Raw genomic sequence first — 18,535 nt, 5'->3', positions numbered from 1 at the left:
TCACTTCTATTCCTCTTTATCTTTATCTAGGGACTTCAACTACCAGAGAAAATGGTTGAAACTAAAATGTGAGGTTTTCTGAAGCCTATGGCAAGCATATGTTAGTGTCAGCAATAGAGGACATATAATTGTTTCCAAATGGGAAACAACGTGATAAAAATTAAATGTTGATTAGAGTATTATTGAGTCACTAGTTTACCAGAATGATGATGGAATGGTGATCCTTACCTGAAGACAGAATCCCTCCCACTTAGGACTGAGCATTCTCACTCTCTGCACATTGCCAAGTTGTGCATCTCTTTGTTAATTACCATTAAATGCAAGAAACTTCTCTGATGAGGACCGAGTATGGTAGCATGCACAAGGCCAGTACTGAGAGGAAGAAGTGGATATGGGCTCCCACTACTAACCAAGAAACTATCTGTAACTGTTACGTGCTGGCAAAGGAAAAATAAGACATTCCCCAGTGGAATCTCATTGGATATATTAACCACACTTCAAGGCAGACCCCATGGACATGGTCAACACAAAATGAATTTAATGATGTTTTAGAATTTTTGTCTCATTTTGTTTTGTTTGGGCTTTTTTATTAATCATTGCTTATTTATTTTTGTTGCCATTTTTATATTTTTGTGGGTTTGCATATGTGTTTATTGATTTCTTTCTTTTCTGTTTTAAAGAAAGAGAGAAAAAGAATATAAAGTATGGTGGGTAGGGCAGTAGGGAGGCTCTGGGAACAATTGGAGAGGGAGAAACATGATAAAAATCTATGAATTTTCTTTCAATTGAAGAAAATAAGATGGAGGGTAATAGAGGAAGAAATGTTACTTTTGATCTCTGGCTTCCACATGTGCACACAAGGGCGTACATACCTACACACACATGTATACAGCACACACACAGAGACAAATATTCAATCTCTTTTATCCATTTCTAACTTCATCCCCAAATCACGGGGTTGTACAAAAAGAAGCATATTTTTATTTGGAAAAGTGCAAGAAGGAATGTCAAGGCTGGAGGCTTAAGTGGTAATCAAGGAATTTGAGAATATGAAGTCATAGGGAAATGTTATCAGTAGACATGGGCTTTAAAATATTAACAGTGGAATTATATTTTGGGGAGCAGACCTCCAATAGTTCTGAATTGTAAGAAAGAAATTGTTTTGGCTATCAGAGGAAAGACATGAATTTGTGTGGTGCAAAGTGCTGACACATGAGACAGTGTCTTTTTTTTTTCTAGAGCGTAGTGAAAGCCAGTACATTCTTTGACCAAATGGTTCTTATAACAAAGATGCCTTTGAAAGAAAGTACCCTGGCACAGCCTCTTGTTACTTACAAAGCTTCTTTCCCAACTGCCCCACCTTTTAACACTCCATTAATAGAGCAGCTATTAATATTGTTTACAGATAAGCCCACTGGGATGAGAAAGACTCCAGGAACAGTCATAGGTCACATGGTCAAAAAAAAAGCAGAATCAGGTGGATCCCCAATTTTCATAAACTAAGTGCACTCTCCCCACCAACTCCAGAAAGGAGAATGGTCTGAAAATTGTGATACATTTGAAGGGAATATGAGAAAAATAAAGGGAGTTTATTAAACTACTAGATAATTTAAAATTTGGTTTTCAACAGAAAAGGGTTGAAGGTAGTTAAGACAACTTTCCAGGCTTAGAAGAAAATGTGAAAATGAACACAAAACCTTAGCGGAAAAAAACATTGACTTGTGAAGTACCAAGTGTTATTTGTTGTTCATTTTATGGTGAACCTGAAAAGAATTGGCTTAGAAATTTTCGATGTGGTGTAGATGCTGCAATTCTGGAAAGGCAGGTGACAGAAAGACAGGAAAAGGTCCTGAAAGTGTAAAGTGATTTTCTGCCGTGGGGTGTGTGTGTGTGTGTGTGTGTGTGTGTGTGTGTGTGTGTGTGTGTGTTCAAAGCTGTTTCATTAGGGGCCCAGAAATTACAATTTTCCAATATTAAGGTGCCCTGGTTTAAAATTCTTGGTATAATTGAGTCTGTTTTTTAGCCAAGTAACTGGAAATTCAAATGGACAAAATTGAAATGGTGCATTATGTCCTCTCTAGAATCTTAACTTGTTGTATTGTGAATAATGAATAGATGTAGATATTTCTTCCTTTAGTCACTAAAGAAACTGTCAGCCCAAAGTTTAAACCTTTCCTTAATGGTTTATTCCTCATTCTGATAAAGACATGGAAAAAGAAAGGTGATAAGAATATCTTAAAAGAAGAGAATATTTTACATGAAAAGATTTTTTTCTTTAATTATCATGAGGCAAATTGAATAATGTCTAAGATTAGGGAGAAATTCCTACAGGTGACTTTTTTTTGGCCTTTTAATGGAGTATTTTTTACCTAAACTGCTGATGTTTATGTGGGCTACTCTGGGGCAATTTTAGATTTTATTTCTGTCAGTAATCTAATTATATATCCTAAGAATGTGTTTACTTTGCTCAAAGAGTGATGGATGGTTTCAGCTTTGGAATTAACCAGAGTCAAAAAACGGGAGTGTTGGAGGGATTACTTGGGGCATTTTAGTTTTTACCTTTCCTTTGTCAGACTTTGAATATGTACCTCCAGAAGACACCAAATGCAGTAAGCACCTATAATAAAATTTAGACATGAGGCAAAACTCATTCTGTGTTGCTGGAAGAAAGTAGGAACTAGTAGAATGGTCACAAATCATATTAATGTTATATTTTCATGTTCAGACAGAAATGTTACTTGACAAGTAACCAGAGATCATTACCAAACACTTTACAGCTGCAGTTCCTAGTAAATTCATGGATATTCTCTTTAATGGAGAAAAAAATAGCACAGCAATTGCCAAGACTGGCCCCTGGAAATTCATTATCGAATCGCTAATGGGATGAAATCCATATATCACAAAGGACATGTTGTTAGGAAGGAGTGAGGTATATCATTCCTGTATATTTCAAAATGAATATGAAAATATTATATAGAAAATTAATTTAAGCTAGGAAATAAGAGTTTATAAAATACTGCCAGACTAAAACAAATCTGAATGATAATTATAATCTTTCCTCAAAGCAAAGAGCTTTTCCAGTTCAATGAAAAACTATAATAATAAAAGGGAGGAAAGCAAACTACTCTTTTAGGATTTTGATACACAAAGCAACACACTGAATATCCTTACATTGTGTATATTATTCTTTTTTGCATACTTCCTTGCCATTCTGTTGGCATTGTCATCATAGCTCAATGAAGAGTCCACTTTGGAGGTTCAAACTGCAATTTCAAATTCCCATTTCTCCACTGAAACAGTCAAGCTTAGGTGCTTAGGCCCTGGTACAATCATTTCCCTTGAGTCCCAACATTGCTTCCTAGAGTGAGGAGGGAAGGTGATCGATAAGGCTTAGGAAGATCACAAAATGTAGGAGACATGAGAAGCTCCAAAAGTTACAAGATTAGCAAGGTCCCTCTCCAAACTAATATAAGCAGTAAACAGCTGCTAAGGGAGAGGATGCTCTTTAGTGGAACTGCCTAAATGCTACATAGTAAACACCATTGATGCAGCTTTCCTATGGCATCGACCCAAGCTGCCCTGGGCTTTTAGCTGACACAGCTGTCATTGTGTCACCCATGCTTATCTCCCATCTAGAGTCCTGTAAGTAACCCTGATAAACTTGTCAGATCACCAAGCCTTTTTTGGGGGAGGGTTAGATTCTTTCTTCGCTCTGTTGTCAGTTTCCTATCTGGAGTGAATAATGTTTGTTTATATCTCCCTACACACAGTGGGGCTGATCTTCATGCCCTATGTGTGGCACTTTGGCATTATACATAAATCATTTGAGTCTTCAAATCTACAGCTATGAAAGGTCATTTCTCCTTATCTGTCCCTTTTACTGTCCCTTACGTATATTATAAATATCAACTCACTTCATTCATGGAATGTAATTGCTAGAGCTCTTCCAGTGGTGAGAAAACCAAGGAACAGAAAGATGATGTGCTATCTCTAAGGTCACATGGCCAAGAAAGAGCAGAGATAGAATTCCAAAGGAGGTTAACTGGTTGTCGTCTTAGCCTTTGCTTCATGATCCTCTACTTGGAAAAGGTATTCTAGAATTATAGCCTCCTCTTTTTCATTGGGAAACACAGAACTGAGGTTTCCCATCCATCCCTATTTCAGCTCTCCCCTTAACCCAAATGACTCATTCAGTGATTTCATCCTGGTCTCACGGGTTCTTCTAAGACAATGGTTCTCAACCTTCCTAATGCTGTGACCCTTTAATACAGTTCATCATGCTATAGTGACCCCCCCAACCATACAATTATTTTCATTGCTACTTCATAACTGTAATTTTGCTACTGTTATGAATTGGAATGTAAATACCTGTGTTTTCCAATGATCTTAAGTGACCCCAGTAAAAGGTTTGTTCAATCAAGATTGAGAACTTCTGTTCTAAGTCATAGATATTCCTAAGAGCATATGTTCAGTTCACTTGCATGATTACCCTCTGTGTTGTGTCTTACCCCTTATTTTCTTCTCGTGTCTGTATTATCCTGTTCAGTGTGGTTTCTAAATTCTATGTCACTGACTTCCACATTTGCTTTCCCATAGCCCACTACATTTCAAATCTGGCAAAATCACACCCTAATTTTTAAAAAGGAAAGCTTATCCTCCATGGTTTTATACTAATGAATACACACATTCTAATGCTTAGATTGTGTCTGTCTTACATAATTCCATGTGTTTACAACTTGATAATGCTACCTCTAGCCATGTCCGCATCTTTACCTCAAGCCCTTTCATTCTACCGAGTTCCAATATGTATGAGGGCCTCCCCCTAACTCTTTTGTCTCCAGTGCTCCTGTTTCTATCTTTTCTCTCTACTTCACACCTCCCAGTCTTTGAAGTTCATTTTACTTAGAAACTCAGCTGTTTCTTAGCACCTTTCTTTGGGGGAGGGACAAGATATGTACTTAGGAACGATGGAAGGCCTTGAAGGGGATCATGTCCTGATCTAGGAAACAAGCATTGGTCCCTTAACAAAGGGCTCCTCCTTGTTCAATTGCTGCCCCCCCCCATGGCAACTGTTACAAAATGTTGTTGGGCAGGGCAGACAGAGCCTATTTGAGAGTTTCCAGGTCAGGACCAATCAGTCAGGAATGAGAGGAAGTCAGGAGCATGCAGATCTCCCAGGAGCCTATAAATAGTCACACCCAGATGTCTCAGAGGAATTGCCACTGATGGGGCCCCTACCAGCCCCTTAATGGGAACTGTTTTTCTGTCCTAATAAAGTTTGTCATTTTGTTCTTTTTTTCTCTCTGTGACTGGTATTTCTCTGTTCCTGTTCATTTGTAAATTTGTGTTCATTCCCTCGAGATGTCTGCTTTCACTGGGTGAGGTCATAAAGTTCCCTTTTAGTCTCAGATCTGTAACTGTAAAGTGGTATTTTCTTTTGTTGCTGTCTTAGAAGAAGTAGGGCATCTTTAACAGAAGCTCTTACCTGATTTAATCTTGTCTCCAGTTGGCTAGAATAAGGTCACAGGCCCATTCTTCATTGTATCACAGGTGACAAGATTAAGATATTTTGGTGAAAACACAAGTGGCTTGATTGTCCACCTAGAAAACATGCAAAAGTCAATAATTTCATTAACACTAGTGTAAGTCTATTGTATCATGTTGATTGAATCTTGAAGTTGTGCTTTGACCAACACTGTCACTTAAGTTCAATGAAAACTAATAACCTAGGTTTCGATGCATATTGTAGCAACCATATTTAGGAGGGTGGAGTTGAAGCAATCTATGGCAGATTTAATTTCTGCCAGGTGAAAATAAAATTCTCACACATTCTTCATTTTGTCCCAATTTCTAGTGTATTCTTGGTTACTTAAAATTAAGGACAGCGATTCTTGGTTGGAGATGCAGTTGATCCAGGTCATGGCCATCAGAATCTCTTAAGGGTGAGCAAGGTATCCCACCATAGGGAATGGGCTTCACAAAGCCAGTTCGTGCATCCAGGATAAGTCCTGGTTCCACTGCCAGGGTTCCCCCCAAATAGATCAAGCCGCATAGCTGTCACCCACATGCAGAAGCTCTAGTTTGGTCCCATGCAGGTTCCCCAGGTGTCAGTCCAGAGTCTGTGAACTCCCACTAGTGCCCAACATCTGTCTCTGTTCTTTCCTCCACCGTGATCTTGACCCTCCTTGCTGATATGACCCCCCTCCCTTTCCTTAACTGAACTCCAGGAGCTCAGCTCAATGCTTAGCTGTTGGTTACTGCATCTGTTTCCACCTGTTACTGGATGTAGGTTCTATGATGACAATTAGAGTAGTCACTAATCTGATTATAAAGGAAGGTCAGTTCAGACACCCTCTCCACTACTGCTAGAAGTTTTACCTGGTGTCAATCAGCCTTGATGCAGGGAGAGGGGCTTGATCACTTCAACTTGGTATGCCATACTTTGTTGACTTCCCAAGGGAGGCCTTACCTTCACTGGTTAAGGCAACCCAGTACGAGGAGTAGGTTCCCAAGAGCAAGCCAAAGCATTAAGAACAGTCCCTGCTCCCATTGCTAAGAGTCCAAGTTACACAACTGTCACATATATGTAGAGGGCACAGGCCAGTCACATGCAGGCTTCTGGATTGTTGGTTCAGATTCTGTGAGCTCCTATGAGCCAGGTTAGTTGTGCCTGTGGAGTTTCTTGTGATGTCCTTGACTCTTCTGGCTCCTACATTCCTTCCTCCCTCTCGTCAGAAGGGTTCTCCGAGCTTGGGCTGTGGGTTTCTATATCTGTCTCCATTAGTTACCGGATGAAGGCTCTCTGATGATAATTGGCACAGTCATCAGTCTGACCATAGGATAGGGCTAGTTCAGGTTACATATCCATTATTGTTAGGAGTCTTAGCCAGTATCATTCTTGTAGATTTGTATGAGTTTTTCCCTTGCATCAGGTTTCTACCTGACCCTAAAATACCTCATTTTGCAGTCATCTCTTTCAGTACTCTCCCCCCTCCACCCACCCCCCTAGCATGACTCCTCAAGGTCTCATTCCCACCCACCCCCAGTACACCCTGGGTATCTCTTCTATTTCTCTTTTCCAGGGAGATCCATTCTTTTCCCTGATTGGGCCCTCCTTGTTACCTAGCCTCTCTGGGACTGTGGAATTTAGCCTGGTTATCCTTTACCTTACAGTTAATATCCAATTATGAGTGAGTACATGCCATGTTTGTCTTTTTGGGTTTGGTTACCTCACTCAGGATGATTTTTTTTCTAGTTCCATCCATTTGCCTTCAAATTTCCTGACGTCATTGTTTTTAACAACTGAGAAATACCCCATTGTGTAAATGTATCACATTTCCTTTTCCTTTTGGTTGAGGGGCATGTAGGTTGTTTCCAGGTTCTGGATATTACAAATAATGCTCTACGAAAATAGTTTAGCAGATGTCTTTGTGTGCGTCATTTGGGTGTATGCCCAGGAACAGTATTGCTTGGTCATGAGGTAAATTGATTCCTAATTTTTTGAGAACCCGCCATACTGATTTCCAAAGCAGCTGTACAAGTTTGCACTCCCACCAGCAATGGAGGAGTGTTCCCCTTTCTCCACATCCTCTCCAGTATAAACTGTCATTTGTGTATTTGATTTTAGCCGGTCTAATCTGTGTAAGATGGAATATCAGAGTCGTTTTGATTTTCATTTCCCTGATGGCTAAGGATGGTGAACATTTCCTTAGGTGTTTCTCTGCTATTCGAGATTCTTTTGTTCAAAAGTCTCTGTTTAGGTCTGTACCCCATTTTAAAAACTGGATTATTTGTTTGTTTCTTTGTTTGTTTTGATGTCTAGTTGTGGATGGAGTTTCTGTCCCACCTGGTCCCACAACTGATTAGCCCCAAATAAGCACACTGACGCTTATATTAATTAATAAACCATTTGGGGGTGATGGCTCAGGCTTCTTACTTGCTAGTTGTCTCTTAATTTTTAAGCCATTTCTATTAATCTAAGTATTTCCATGTAGTTTTATCGTACCAGAGAAGGCTCCATCATGTTACTCTTTCACTGGCTACAGGGCATCTCCGTAACAGTTGTTTCTGCCTTCCCCTCCTGAGAATTTTCCTTGTCTTCTAGCCTCGCCTATACTGCCTGCCTGGCTACTGACCAATCAGTGTTTTATCTATTAACCAATAAGAGAAACATATATACAGGACTTGACCCCATCATCTAGTTTCTTGAGTTCTTTATATATTTTGGCGATCAGCCCTCTGCTGGCAGATCTCTTCCCATTCTGTAGACTGCAATTTTGTCCTTTTGACAGTGAGCTTTGCCTTACAGAAGCTTTTCAGTTTCATAAATTCCCATTTATTAACCATCACTCTTGGTGTCTGTGCTACTGGCTTTCTATTTGGGAAGTTGTGTCCTGTGCCAATGCATTCAAGGTTATTTCCTACTTTCTCTTCTATCAGATTCCATATAACTGGATAAATGTTGAGGCCTTTGATCCACTTGGACTTGAGTTTTGTGCAGGGTAATAGATATGGATCTATTTGTATTCTTCTACATGCTGATATCCAGTTAGACTAGCACCATTTGTTAAAGGTACTTTCCTTTTTCCATTGTATAATTTTGGCTTCTTTGTCAAAAATCAGGTGTCCATAGGTGTGTGGATTTATGTCTGGGTCTTCAATTCAATTCAGTTGATCCACATGCCTGTTTTTATGTCAATACCATTGTGTTTTCATTACTATAGCTCTGTAATAGATCTTAAGATCAGGGTTGGTGATACCTCCAACAGTTCTTTTTTATTATTTAAATTAGAAACAAGCTTGTTTCACATGTCAATCCCAGCTTCCTCTCCCTCTCCTTCTCCCCCACTCCCCCGCAATCCCCACCCCCTCAGCCCCCTCCAAATCCCCACTTCGCTCCCCAGGGAGGGTGAGGCCCTCCATGGGGAATCTCCAGAGTCTGTCATTTCATCCCCGGGCATGGCATAGGCCCTCCCCCATGTGGCCAGGATGAGAGAGCATCCCTCTATGTGGAATGGGCTCCCAAAGTCCATTCGTATTACAGGGATAAATACTGATATACTTTCTGAGACCCCATAGATTGCCAAGGCCTCCTCACTGACACCCAAATTTAGGGGGCCTAGATAAGTCCCATGCTGGCCTCTGAGTCATCAGTCTGGGGTCCATGAGTTCCCCCTTGTTCAGGTCAACTATTTCTGTGGGTTTCACCAGCCCAGTCTTGACCCCTTTGCTTATCACTCCTCCTTCTCTGCAACTGAGTTCCAGGAGTTCAGTTCAGTGTTTAGCTGTGGGTGTCTGCCTCTGCTTCCTCCAACAGTTCTTTTATTGTACAGGATTGGTTTAGCTATTCTGGGTTATTTGTTTTTCCATATGAAGTTGAGTATTATTTTTTCAAGGTCTGTAAAGAATTATGTTAGAATTTTGATGGGAATTTCATTGAATCTTTATATTGCTTTTGGTAAAATGGCCAATTTTACTATGTTAATCCTACAGATCCACGAGCATGGGAGACCTTTCTATCTTCTAATATCTTCTCCAGATTCTTTCTTCAAATAATTGAAGTTCTTGTCATACAGGTCTTTCATTTGTTTGGTTAGAGTTACCCCTATACATTTCATATTGTTTGTGGCTACTGAGATGTGTGTTGTTTACCTGATTTCTGTCTCAGCTCTTTTATCATTTGTATATAAGAGGGCTACTGATTTTTTAGTTACTCTTGTATCCAGCCACTTCACTAAAGATGTTTATCAACTGTAGGGATTCCCTGGTAGAGTTTTTTGGAATCACTTATGCATACTATCATGTCATCTGCAAATAGTGACACTTTGACTTCTTTTCCAATTTGTATCCACTCGATCACCGGTGGTGATGGTACTGAGATGGGACAGGAGGGTCACTCACTGGTTGTTTCAGGTGTGGTCTGTGCTTCAGTGGTGGAAGTGTGCTGGAGTTAGGCACAGGGCTGGAGACAGCTAGGATGGTGTGGGCCTGGAAAAGGGTCGAGGAGGACATAATCCAGGGAAGGGAGAATTTCCGCTGGCAGGTGGGTCACTCACCTGTTCTGGATATTGTGGCCTGGACATTCTCAGCAGGAGTCTTCTAGGGTTGGGGGAGGGTCCAGTAGAGTGGCCAGTGATGGGTAGGGAGACAAAGACAGACTCAGAGAAAGCATGCAGTTCCCCTGGTAGTCTGGTCATTCACCTGTGCTGGCTGGTGTGTTCTGGGCTTCATTGGCAGAAATCCACTGTGGTTGGGCCTGGAGAATATTTGAAGACAGATTTTCAACTCTTTTACTGGAGCCATTCTTCTCCAATGTCAGGTAACTTAGAATATCTAAAAATTGATAAGTTCCAAGTTCCATACCCAGAAGTCTTTATTTGGTCTAAGGAAGAACCTGGGTACAGTCTTTTTTCCCTTTTTTTTTTAAAGTAACTCAGATAATCTTATGTAGAGCCAGAAATTATGAATGTGTTATTTTTTGAGACCAGTAAGTTATATATGATCAGGAAAAGTTTTTTTAAAAACAAGTTAGTAGCCAAACCACAGCTTGAACTCAAATCTACTCAATTCCCAAACTCAGGCTCATTACTACTATTGACTATCCTATTTTGTTCACATCTATGATCTTCTGCCTCTTCATTTATAAAATAAGAACAATAGACCTGTACATGAAAAAACTAGTCCAAACCCTAGCATGGCTCAGGAAGGGGCTCATGAAGTCCCACCCCTCCTGAGAAGCTATCAGCAATAGTGGACGAGAATGAGTCTATTTTCTTTAAGGATGTAGCCCCTGAAAAAACTACTCAATCTTCAGTAGGTGGTCCTACACAGATTCACTGCAGCCAGCACTAAGTGGATTCATGTGTTTTTGAAAAATGATAGCATATGAAGTTGGGAGGGAAAAGTAGAAGGGGGATAGGAAAGAAATTGAAGGAGAAGAAATGTGAGTGAATCAAAACATATTAAATGCATGTATGAAATACTCAAAAATTTAAGCACCCCTTATAAATACCAAAGTAACAAAAATTTTCTCATCTGTTTCAATAAGCAAATAGATATGGGCTGTTCAAATTTACTTTAAAACCACCGAGAATAGCTGGGTGGTAGTAGTGCACACCTTTAATCCCAGCACTAAGGAGGCAAAGGCAGGCAGATCTCTGTAAGTTCAAGATGAATCTGATCTACAGAATGAGTTCCAGGACAACTAGGGTTGTTACACAGAGAAACCCTGTTCAGAAAAAAAAACATGAAGAATATGTTAACAGTTTTACCTGAAACAATATAAAGCAAACTTGGATTAGCTATCTGTTTTAAAATTTTATTCATTTCCTATTTCTAAATATTCACATAAAATTAATAGCATATGTATTGAATTTTGTGGTGTGTGCAATGCTGTTATACAAATGCCTTCATGTCCTTTGTCACCTTCATTTAGTGTACACTCTTGCATATCTTGGGGTGGTGGTGGTGGTGGTGGTGGTGGTAGTGGTGGTGGTGGTGTGTGTGTGTGTGTGTGTGTGTGTTTGAGATATGGTCTCATGCATCCCTAGATGGCTTTGAACTTACCATGTTACTAATACCTTGACCCTCTGATTCTCCTTTCTGAATCTTCCAAGTTTTTGTATTATAGGTTTGTTTCACTAGCATGGCAGGCAAGCATTCTGAAGACTGAGCTACACCCATAGCCCCCTTGGGGTTTTTAAATCATTCTTCAACCCATAGGCTTCCTGGCAGTGTGCCTCTGAATACATTCCAGTGATCATGAACTTATTTCAGTTTGGTGGGGACATGTTTTGCCTTTTCTTTCTTTGTTGAAGTGGTTTGACCAGTCTACATTTTAAAAAGTGATTTCAAGAGCATCTACTAGAGTGAGGGTTACTTTCTCAACTTCATACAATGAAGCTTATGAATGTGGTATGATCAAAGATGTCACTATTGACACTGTTGCTATTTGCTTTTCTTTTTATTCTTCTTATCATTGTTTCATTTTTTCTAGACATAAAGTGTTACTTTACTGTACTATCCTGAATTATTTTTTTAGCAGAGAAAACATAGATTTATTAAGAAAAGGCAAGAAATAACTCCCAAGAGTGGGAGGGCTTATAAGGGAGGATACCTCTCTTCCTGATTTCTTAAATGCTGACTTTTTGTGAGTTTGGTTTTTTTCCTTTAACAGCAACTATCATTTTATTAATACAAACTGTGATTGACATGTTACATTGCCAGTTGATAAACTATGACATGAAAACCAAATAAAAAAAGCTGTCTTAAATAATGAACATTGGCTCTTTCACACTGTTCCTCTGCAGGGGTGGACAGGACTTTTTCTGTCTCTCTCTCCTTCGTCCTCTCTCTCCCTCCCCCTCTCATTTTCTGTCCTCTTTCTGTCTCTCTGTCTCTGTCTCTGTGCCTCTTTACATCTTTTCATTATCCTTTCCTTATTTTTCTTACCTCCCCCTCAATATTTTCCCAATATGAAAAAAATGAACATTGTTTATAGCATATGTGTATCCTTGCTTTGCGCTAGAACAGAATTGAGTAGTTGAGAACGAGACCATATGGTGCACAGAGTCTGACGTATTTACTCTCTAAGCTTTTACAGGAAGTTTGCTAAGTCCTGTGCTAAATGAATACATAGATTTGTACATTAACTATATAGTGTGATAAAGGAATTAACTAGGATGAATTTATGCTTCTCTTTCATTTTGTACATTTTATATTAAAGTCACTTTACATATAATGACATTCATCATTAATTTATTTGATATTCCATATGCCATGAACAGCTCTAGGAGGATATAAAGGGGGAAAGAATACAGGTCTTTTCTGTGGGTTTCTATGCTAGTGTCATGATACTGACAAAGTAGCAAACAGGAACCAAATCACTTCAGATGGCATGATGGAAAAAGTAAGTTTAATGGTGTGTTTAAAAAGTAATGCATGGAATGGTCCTATTTTAATCAGGAGAATACTTTTTGAGTGAACATTTCCAGTACATCTGAACATACGAAAGAGAAGTTGTGTGGAAATCATCAGTTTTTTAGGTAGAATAGAGCAAGAGGTACGATCTTGAATAGAAAATAATCTGGTGTAGTCCCCAAACAGGAAAAGTCTATAGTGTTTGATGCAGAATTGAACAAAAGTTCAGGGAGATGTTTGGAGACTAAGTCAGAGGCCAGATATTGTGAGTTCTTTGGGGTCAGGGTACAGGAATCTAGAATTTAAACAAAGTGCAATGAAAATTAATGGAAGGGGGGACAGGTATGGAAGAGAACTTCTCTGATGTGTTTGTGAAGATAGACTTTTTTTTTCTCTAAAAAGGAATTAAGAGGATCAAGAGGTGAGGTATCTACCACTGTTGTTAGCTAGAAACACAATACTACCTGAAATTACAGAAGTTAATTTGTAACATTTCACAAAATCTGAACTTTTGCTAGGAAAGGGAGCTCAAGTTCATATGGGAGGAGGCAAAGATGAGTTGCCATATGGGTGTTGGGTCTTGAAGCTGGGTTCTGTGGAGGAGCACTCAGTGTTGTTAACCACTGAGATAGCTCTCAAGCCCCTTAGATGAATAAATTCTCATACAACTTCCAAGAAAAAACACATGCATGAGGTCCTTTATACTAAGAATATCTCAATTACTAGGCACAACTTTTCTTGCTTTGACCAACAGGAAGCTCTCTATTAATCTTCATTTATAGTTTCATTAAAAGTATTGTACACATTTTCTCTCTACTTCATTCCGTAATATCTCTTTTGTTTTATTTAAAATGTATTTTTTCACTAGTAAGTTGTCTCAAATAGTACTTTGAAAACACTGGGCAAAACATAAAATAATCATAAAGACTGTATTGTAAGTCTGCTTAAAAGATATTTTGTAATTTGTTCAACTGTTAGCACATTGATTTGTGATGAGTTTGGAAAGAGAACCTCTAAAAGATTGTTACATAAATCATAAATTACATTGAGAATTAACAACAAGTACCCAAATATTTGCTTTGAATTGTTAAGGATGCCATGGACATTTTAAATATATATATATATATATTTTATTTTTGAAGCACTTTTATTTACATATTAATTCCCCTATTCCCTCGCCCTCCCATCCTCCCATGCTCCCCACTGACCCCCAACCACCCCCACCCACTCCCCAGGGATAGTGAGGCCCTACCCAGGAGACCATCGAAGTCCCTCACATCATTTGGGGGAGGGCCCAGGCCCTCCTTCCGGTAACTGGACTGCAATAGTATCCCTCCATAGGAAATGGGCTCCCAAAGTCCATTTGTGCTCTAGGGATAAACACTGGCTCCACTGTTAGAGGTCCCATAGACTGCCCTGGCCTCCTAACTGGCACCCACATTCAGAGGGCTTGGTTAAGTTCAATGTTGGTTCCTTGACTTTGCGACTAGGGTCTCCAAGCTCTCACTAGGTCAGGTCAACTGTTTCTGTGTGTTTCTTCAGCACCGGCCATGGACATTTCTTATCTTTAATCAGTTGGTGTACTTTGTGAAATTTGCTCATTATCAGACATAAATTAAAATATAAATTATTTTGTTAATGAAAAAGAACTCTGCCTGTGACACATTTCTCCACTAATATCACTACTTTGAGCTACATAATTAAGAGAAGAAATCAAGAGTGAGTGGTGTATGTGAACAGTCCTTTCTTTTCTTGGTTTATGTGGGGCTTGCCATATCTCTTTCTCAGCAGAAGCATCACTCTGAAGTACAGCTAGCTATTAGATTCCACATGCAAAACTGAAAAGAGAGGCTTCCTTCTGAGGGTTACAGGCTATATTAGGGAATTGAATGAGTAAACAGCACTGTCCAAACTGGAGTTTGCAATCAGATGTGCCTGATCATACACAGCAACACTATTCATTTCTGTAGTCGACATAAGAACATGGTAGCTTCTTGTCTAAGATTGTCCTCTTGATGCAAGATTTATTTATTATTTTGGGTCAGGAAGTGTGCTCAGCATGGTAGCAATAATGAAAGTTTATTTGTTAACTTGGTGAATGAATGAATGATTTTCTATGAGTGGGGATATGTATTTAGATAGTCATAATTTAAGATAGAGTTTGTTGAATCCTGTAAGAGAAATTAAACAGCAAGCTACAGGGAAAGGGCAAATGAATAGACATTTGTAGGTTGGACAGGGTTTAGCAAGTTGAAATACTAGAAAATGTCATGATATCCTGGGAGAAAATCATGGACAAATATAATATTTGCAACCCACAGATACTTTTTTGTTGGTAATACCTACAAATCAAGCCATTAGGAAATCAGAATCTTTTTATGGAAATATATCACTTTTAACATGCCCTTAGTATTTAGAGAATGAATAATTTTTCATAGTATGAATTATCTATTTTTAAGTAGAATGAATTTATCTTTTTAACCAGTAGATTCTTATTTTTGCATATCTTAACTGTCAATAACTTTATTAATCAATATATACAACTTTACTAATGATATAGACAAAGTTTATCTTTTTCTCTTGAGTCATTCTTTAAAATTTACCTTTAAAATTATCTTATGTCCTAAAGTCCATCGAGGAAAGAAGGGGATGTAGAGAGAAACATAATCAGTGGATAGAAAAATTACTAGCTGTAGAATATTGAGTGCACTGTTTAACATTCACTGTGACCATATGTAATATATATGACCATATATAATATTTGTAACAATTGTATGTATGCATAATCAATGAGTTGTTACAGATATTATATTATATATGGGGAAATATTTTGGTAGTTTTAAAGTACCAGGCAGATACTGGATAGAGACTTTGGAAATATGCCTATAATGGTTTGTTTCCTAATGTATAAGAGAAAATGAAGGCTCGAACTAATGTATTAATTTGGAGAGGGTCCAATGGATCTGAGTGTCATTTAAGAAACAGTATATATCTAGTTCACTGAGCAACAAAATGAGCAAAGGTTATAGAACAAGAGCACAATATGACTAAACTCATAAGGCTACATGGTACAAAAATGACATAGCATGTGCAAATACATTGTCTTTTCTTTTTCTTGTTATATTTTCATTACTTAAAACAGTTTTCAAATTCAAATATATTTTGATTATATTCTTCCCCTCCCCCACATACCTCCAGGTGCTCTCTCTCTCTCCCTACCCACCCAACTTTAAGTTCTTTCTCATAAAAAAAAAAGACAAAGCTCCAATATGATAGCAAACCCTGACAAAAACCAAGAAAACAAAATAAAACCTCATCCAAAGAGAAAAACAACAAAACCCACTAAACTGTAACCAATAAGTGCACACACACAAACCGAGGACTCTAATTATATGCTGGTCAGCTACTCCTGAGCATGAGGACTGTCCTGGAGTAGTTGATATACCCAGTGTCACTCTATTGGAGAAAACTGATTTTCCCTCTCCCAGCAGGTATAAGTGAGAGTTCAGTTGTTAACCTTTACTGTAGTGTTAACTTTTCATTCATTCATTCATTCATTCATTCCCTCACTCACTCATTCATTATTTTTAAAATTATAGCAAAATAAAATATATTATTAAACAAAACTGTCACTTTGAGGTTGGGCAAAACAAACCAACAAAAGGAAAAGGGCCCAAGAGAAGACACAGGAATCAGAGAGTACTCATTTGCACACTCAGGAATCCCATAAAAACACTAAACTGGAAGCCATTATATAAATGGAGAATACTTGGCCCAGACCCTTGCAGGCCCTATGAATGCTGCATCAATCTCTATGAGTTCACATGAAATTTGCTCGTGTTGATATAGGTGACCTTGTTTTCTTGATGTCCTTCATCCCCTCTTGCTCTTACAGTCTTTCAAATGGCAGCATTCCCTGAGTTCTGAGGAGAGAGATTTGATAGAGACATTCCATTTAGGGCTGAGTGCCCCAAGGTCTCCCAATCTCTGCATAATGTCTAGTTGTGGGTCTCTGTATTTGTTCCCATCTGCTGCAGAAGGAAACTTATCTGATGATGGCCGAACAAGGCACTGATCTTCAAGTATAGCAAAATATCGTTAGAAGTTGTTTTATCACTACATTTTTTTTTCTATTATTTTTCAGTATTATACCATTTCACTGTAGGACCCTTGTCTCGGGTTCTTGGCCATTCAAGCAGTGTCAGGTATGGGTTCCATCTTATGGACTAGGCCTTAAGTCTAATCAGTTATTGGTTGGTTATCCCACAAGCTTTGTGTTACCATTGCACTAGTATATCTTGCAGACAGTAAGCCATTATAAATAAAGGTTTTGTGCCTGTTTTGGTGTTTAAGTGTCTCTTTGACCATGTGCAAAGTATCTTCCTCTATCAAAGACACTGGTATATACAGGTGAAGGCTTTATGTAGGCACCTTCTTGACATCTCCATGTTCAATGAGTTATGTAGGTGTTGTCTTCAGCCTTGGGGTCTTGCTGACAGTTTGTGGAGAGCAACCTATACTTTTGGCAATAGCCTGGGTGTTTGGACATTCCTGTGAGGCCCCTTTAGCCAACAACTCTATTTGATGTAACCCAGTCCTGGTATTGGAAGCTTCAATTAGTGATAAAATATGCCCATTTGGGACTCTGTCTTCCCTGTTATTTGTTTATTTTATTTAGAATGCCTTCATATATGTATATACTTTAGTAAGTTTCTACTCTATTAGCTTTCTGTACTACCCATCAAATGCCATCTAATTTTAGCTGTCTTTCCCTGTATACCCTCCCACAACTCCTCCCACTTCCCCTCTCCCCTCCCCATTTGACCCTCCTATTCCAGACCCCTGCACTTCCCCCATCTATCCATAGCTATATATTCTATTTCCCTTTCCGAATGGGATCAGCATGTTATCTCTGGTCCCTTACTCTATGCCTACCCTCTGTGGTTTTGTGGATTGTAGCTTGGTTATCATTGCCTTCACAGCTAATGCCCACATATAAGCAAACATATGCTGTATTTATCTTTCTGAATAAGGGATACCTAACTCAGGATAATTTGCTTCTAGTTCCATCAATTTGCCCACAGATTTCTTGGTACTGTTTTTTAATGCCTGAGCAATAATTCATTATGTAAATTACCACATTTTCTTTGTCTCTTCTTCTGTAGGTTGCTTCAAAATTCTAGCTATTGCAAATAGAGCAAAAGTGAACATGGTTAAGCAAGTGTCTGTGTGGTAGGATGAAGAGTCCTTTGAGTATGTGCCCAAGAGTAGTATAGCTGGATCTTGAGGTAGATCAATTCCTATCTTCCTGAGGAGCTGCCACACTGATTTTCATAGTGGCTGTGCAAGTTTTCACTTCCACCATCAATGGATGAGTGTTCCTCTTCTCATCCTTGCCAGCATGAGTTTTAACTTGTTTTGTTTTGTTGATCTTAGCCATTCTTGAAGGTGTAAGGATGAAATGTCAAAATACTTTTGATTTGCATTTTCCTGATGGCTACAAATGTTGCACATTTCTTTAAGTGTTTCTCAGCCATTTGAGTTTCCTGTATTAAGAATTCCCTTGAGAGCTATACCCCATTTTAGTTGAGTTATTTATTTTCTTGATATATAGGGT

The sequence above is a fragment of the Mesocricetus auratus genome, unplaced genomic scaffold (assembly GCF_017639785.1).
Source record: "Mesocricetus auratus isolate SY011 unplaced genomic scaffold, BCM_Maur_2.0 Super-Scaffold_100003, whole genome shotgun sequence".
NCBI classification, from domain to species: domain Eukaryota; kingdom Metazoa; phylum Chordata; class Mammalia; order Rodentia; family Cricetidae; genus Mesocricetus; species Mesocricetus auratus.
Note: the sequence above shows the minus strand (reverse complement) of the source record.